The 6,000-nt window shown below is 38.5% G+C and overlaps 1 protein-coding gene across 1 annotated transcript in view; it reads right to left on the reverse strand.

The window, feature by feature from the left end:
* Positions 1–5,780, reverse strand: part of MAP3K14 (mitogen-activated protein kinase kinase kinase 14) — a 52,663-nt gene extending 46,883 nt beyond the window's left edge. Inside the window, exon 1 of the mRNA XM_039331327.1 lies at positions 5,662–5,780. The gene's annotated coding sequence lies outside the window, so the exon portion shown is untranslated. The remainder of the gene's footprint in view (positions 1–5,661) is intronic.
* Between the last annotated feature and the right edge of the window lie 220 nt (positions 5,781–6,000).

Genomic DNA, 6,000 nt, shown 5'->3' on the forward strand with positions numbered 1-6,000 from the left:
GAGACTGGACAGCCATCTGTCCAAAATGGTGTAGGGTTTCCTGCCTGAGCAGGGGGTTGGACTCGATGACCTCCAAGGTCCCTTCCAACTTTATTATTATTATAGACATAGTTTTTTTCCTAAAATCCTAAAAATTTTCCTAAAATTAAGATGAAGATGTGTCATTGTAATACCTCATATCTATTGATCTTCTTCAGAAAATAAAACAAGCTACTGTCTTCATTTCAATCTTTCTCTTGTATCTCTGTTGCCAGTGCAGCTTTTGATTCATGATTAAGTAAAAAGGCACATTTAATTGCTTTCTGAAGGATAGATTATGTTTCTGAATCAATTGGAAGATCCAATCATGTTCAAAAAGAGCTGCATTAGATTACTTGTTCTCAGGATGTCACACTATATGGATGTGGCATCTGGGAACCTTTTTCATATAGGATGAGGCTAGATTCAAGAGATCCTGGTCTTTCCCTTCCGATTTTGCCATATTGACTACAGATATGCACATCACTCTTAACTATTCCTGAATTCTACTTCAAGGAATCTGCCTCCTTTAGTGTTCTCCTTTTAGCCAGAAGGAGTGTAACTTGCCTACCAAAATTAACTTGCAAACATAAGTTCAGGTTCAACATTCTGATCTTGAATGTCTCTGATATTATTTAATAAACAAATTATTCCTTTGGCTGAGAACTATATTATATGAACAATGCTTGATGGAAGTCAGAAAAGGTACTGAAGACATCCTGGAGGCTACAGGAACTCTCTTTTGCTATAAGCTCTGCAATGGATACAGTTATAAAAGGCACAAATAGAGGAGTATCTGAATAATTATGCAGGATAATACAGATAGTTCTCAACTTACGACCATAATTGAGCCCAAGATTTCTGTGACTAAGCAAGAGTTGTTAACTGAATTTTGTCCCATTTTACAATCTTTCTTGTCACAGTTATTATGTGAATCAGTGCAGTTGTTAAGTTAACAACATAGATGTTAAGTGAATCTGGCTTCCCCAGTGACTTTGCTTCTCAGAAAGTCTCAAAGATGATCACATGACCCTGGGTCACTGTAACCGTCATAAATGTGAGTCAGTTGCTAAGTGTCTGAATTTTGACCATGTGACCATGGGGATGCTGCAATGGTCACAGATGTGAAAAATGGTCATAAGTCACTTTTTTAGTGCCATTGTAACTTTAAATGGTCACTAAATGAACTGCTATAAGTAGAAGACAACCTGTACTACACCAACTACAAGGAAAAATGTTTAATAAAAGCTAGTCTTACTTCAGTATAACTCTGAAGAATCATAAAACCAGAATTTCTATTGTTAAAAATAATAAATAATATATACAGGATGAGATGAGGCCACTACACTACAGCATACAGGAAAGGGGGATCTTTGATTAAACTGAGGAAAAGCTCAATTACCACAAAGGAAGAGGGGGATGCAATAGATGTCTCTTCTAGTCATAAGTGGTTTAATACAACAAATTTAAAATATTTTGAACCTCTAACATCAGCTCACAGATGTGTACTGAATTCCAAGTCTAACTGAGGAATAGGAAACATATAGAAAACCATATAACAGTGATGGCGAACCTTTAAAAGACTGAGTGCCCAAACTGCAACCCAAAACCCACTTATGCATCGTAAAGTGCCAGGTGTGTGTGGCCCATTGGCTGGGTGTGGCCAATTGGGTGGGCGTGGCTGCGGTGGTAATGGCAGACTGGGTGGGATTAAAAAGTTCAATCGATCAATTCCAACTTTGCAAGATCTTTTTTTTTCTGCGAGAAGTTGAAATTGACTGATTAAACCTTTTTTTTTTTTTGTACATAGTGGCAGAAGCCTAAAGCAAAAAGGTTTTATAAAACCCAGCTGAAGGCCTAGGACTGGGGTGACGGCGCGCGTGCCCACAGAGAGGTCTCTGAGTGCCACCTCTGGCACCCATGCCATAGGTTTGCCACCACTGCCATATAAAATATAAAAAAAGAAAACTGAATGGGCAACTAGAACCATACTAACAGAAGTCAAAAAATTGGCAGAAACATCCTGACCATAAACTCTGGATGGCTCATAAAAATAGTAATGCCAGTAACTATAAAACAGTGGTTCTCAACCTGTGGGTCAGGACCCCATTTGGGGCCGAACGACCATTTCACGGGGGTCACCAAACAAGGCTGTCCACTACTTTTGCCTTTTTCTTTGGCCACGCCCCTGGCACCCGGTGATGTATAAGTGGTTGGGGGTCACCATAACATGGGGAACTGTATTATGGGGTCGCGGCATTAGAAAGGTTGAGAACCACTGCTATAAAATAATCGAACAAAAATAAAACAAAACAAACTCTGAGCCTTAACCATCCTATTAGGATACTCTGCATCTTATTAGCTTCATTCTATTTCTTCTACTTTAGTCTATCTTCCTTTGGGAAGGCTAAAAGGGTGGATGTCCCACCAAATTGCTGGAAGGAGAGTATTCTATAAGTTCTTAAAGAGGTTTATGGAATATTTGAAGGGAGGAAGCTCTAGTTATCTTGGGAGAAAAAGGATGCTATTCAGGCTTATTTGGATCTAACTTCTGTTAACTAGATACACACACTTCTTTTATACAACCCTAATGTTGTCTTCCAGCTATCTGGGCTGATTGTTTTATGTTTTTTTCTTCCTTTCTATCTTATACAACTGCCTTGGGATGGAATGAGAGTGAGTGGTCTTAGAAATATGGAAAGAAAAACAAGGTGTGCAAGCAATTAAAGTTTCTGTGCCTGACCACAGAACTTTGCTCTGTCCCTTTGTGGTTTTTTAGTGTTTACCACACATTTTCCATAACAGCATTACTTTCAACAATTATTTGGTTTTACAAAATTTTGTAAACAAAGAGGTCACTATATCTAACAAGAAATTTTTTATATGCTTTCAAACTTTTTCTTCAAAATTAGCAAAACAAAATATCTGCATTTCTTTTAAAACAAAAAAAGTTATAAAAAAGAGATAAAGGAAGAAAGGCAGGAAAGCATCATACTGAACTCTACAAATGACAATTCACCTATTTTTAGTTTTGTGGGATGTATTTCCAGATTAAATTTTCATGAGTGAGTAGAAGAATGTATGGTTAAGTGGGTTAGAAAATTTCTTTTAGCAATTATAAATTAAACAAATGAACTCATTTTTTCTACAAATTGGATATTTTATTTTGGAATGGTGAAAAAAATATTTCAAACAATCATATCTCCGCAAGAGGAATAAATTCTTGATGAAAAAAGAGAAAGTAGGACAAGACATATTTATGTAATAGTTCAATATTCAAGAGTAATGTTTTTGTAAAGATGATGTATGATTAAAGCATAAGAAACTGCAGGACTATGAGTTTTAGTCCTGCCTTAGATACAAAGCTAGTTGGATGATCCTGGGTCAACCCTCAACCAAGAAGAAGGTGGCAATGGCAAACACATCCTCATGATTGCCAAGGAAAGTATAGGGAATTGATTGTTAATGGGATATGAAGAAACACTGCTATTGTGGAGTCAGTGTCACAAACTATAATCAACTTTGCAATCATTAACAGCCAATTTTTCTTTTTGTCATCAGGACCCTTTACCAGCCTGTGGACGGCAGTTGGCTTTGAATAATAGCTAAGAACTAATGTTTTGTGGCTGCATTTATTTTGTACTAAACCATTGCTTACTGAAGAAGCCACAAGTGGTTGAATTTTGGCAACACACTGAGCCCAAATCAAATGAATATTATAGTTTGTCATGCTATGTGAACTAGGCCTGAATGTTCATATGATGCCAATCAAAATATCATTTTTCTCTTCCAGAAAATCAATTCTGAAGCTGGGAAAAAGAGAAAAAGATTCTGTCATAGCTGCCTTCTGCAAGGTAGCCAGACTCAGCTTTCCTCTTTAAATATGAACCTACAAGAATGCAATGAACAGAAATTATCTCCTTTATACACAAAAGTTCTCTGCAAGTGAGGAATATCTTTACCCATTTTTTCAACTCCAACTTGTGAGGACTTTTTTTTTTTTTGCCAAATAATAAACACAGTATTTGTCACCATTACCAGAAATGTGGAGCTCTGACCTAAGAAATCCATTTATCTTCTCTTCAATTCATTTGTACAGAAACTGAAAACATTTTCTCTTGATAAGTTTTTCTATATTTCAGATTTTTTTAAAACAATTACTTTTAAGAGGTTTTGTTTGGTTTTTCCTGGGGGAGGGGGTATAATTCAAGTAGAACTCTTGTAAATGAAACTGGAGTCTGAAGCATAAATGTCTTTATAAATATTATATCTCCGGGCCTGGGGATAAATATGTTTATTATTTGAAAGCTCATCAGAAACTATTGGATCAAGGCAAATCATGGAGAAAGATAAAAAGATTTAACAAACAAGATATGCAAAAGGAACCTGGGAATGTACCGTAAATGCAGTTAATAAATATGATGCCTTTGAAGTTTCAAGAGAGAGATAGTCTATCATTGAATTGAAGTATGTGTGTGTGTTTGCGCGCATGTGCACATGAATGCACACAAATGCATTCATACACAGTGGGACAGAAAGACAGAAAGACACATATTAGTAATTAGTTGTACAGGTTTTGTTACCACAACTTGTTCTTTTAGTTTTCTAGATGACACAGTACAAAGACTACTTTTATAGTAAATTTACAACTTTAGCCCTATGAGCATTATCCTTATAGTTTTTCAGATATAGTTCCTTTTATGCTATAGCTATTGATTTCACAGCTTGATTTTACTTTATATTCAATTAGAACAGAACCAACAGAATAACAGAGTTGGAAGGGACCTTGGAGGTCTTCTAGTTGAAACCCCTGGCAGGACACCCTTCACATTTCAGACAAATGGTTGTCCAATCTCTTCATGCTCAAATATTTTCCCCACCCCGGCCTACACTATAATGTATTCTTTTAATGCATACAATGCTTAGGCTCAGAGATCGCAAGATTCAAGAGCTGACCCCAGACTAAGAGTAGGTGAGAATCTGAATCTGCTGGTTCTGCCAGAATGAGACAGAGAACCTTCAGAGAGACATTTTTCTAGTTCGTAGTGCGTGACCACCAAAAGGCCACTGCGCACATACGATTTTCCTGTATAAAACCGAGAGAGAAGCAATGGGAAAATGAAAGTTTACGAGTGAAATACGACTTTTAGAACTCCCATACAGTATAATATCATGAATAGGTTTTTGTTTTGCGGGAAGGAACTTGCTAACTTAGATCAGATACAACTCAGTACAGAAAACTTGCGGGGGTGGAGGGCAAGCTATGGCATCGGATTGCAGCAACTGCAACGTCTGGGGATTTGGGGGAAAAGGACCAAGCAAACAGCAAAACCTCTCGAAAGAAGCAGAAAGCAGGCTGATTCTCAGATGCTGTTAACTTCCCTTCGAATTTTAACTCCTCCTCCCGGGGCGCTCAGAAGCGCGGGATTCCGAACTGATGTTAAACGGGACAGTGGAAAAGAAACTCTAGGGGCAGTTAAGCGAAGTAGAAGACAACCCAAGAGACTGAGAAAAAAAGAATTGTCTGAAGAAGCCGCATCGCTCCTCTCCGTCCAACTCAAGAGTCATTTCTGACAGCAAAAACAGGGATCCGCCAAAATCAGCCCTTTAAAAGGCGAATGGTGGCGCAGAGCAAAAACCCACCTGTCGGGGGAAGGAGACAGAGAACCCACGCGACCACTTGCAGCCTCCTCCGCAGTTCAGCTGAGACTGTGAAGAAAGTGAATGCCACGGAGAAGGGAAGAGGACAACCGGTTACGCCCCCGCCTCGCCCGTCGCGCAATCACATCCTCCCATTAGCGTGAAAGCCCGCCTCTTACAGCTGCTCCCGCGCGGGGGAAGCTGAAGAAGAAAACATAAAAAACCAATCCCCAAATCTTCAAGAGAAAGCCGGTGGACCATTCGCTTCTAAGAGCAATTACGTCATTCATATAGACTCTTGCGTGATCTGTCCCTCAAAGTCCTTCTAATCCCGCCTCTTTT

This window comes from Crotalus tigris, unplaced genomic scaffold (genome assembly GCF_016545835.1).
Source record: "Crotalus tigris isolate CLP2741 ecotype Arizona unplaced genomic scaffold, ASM1654583v1 scf7180000024437.13266115, whole genome shotgun sequence".
Taxonomy (NCBI): domain Eukaryota; kingdom Metazoa; phylum Chordata; class Lepidosauria; order Squamata; family Viperidae; genus Crotalus; species Crotalus tigris.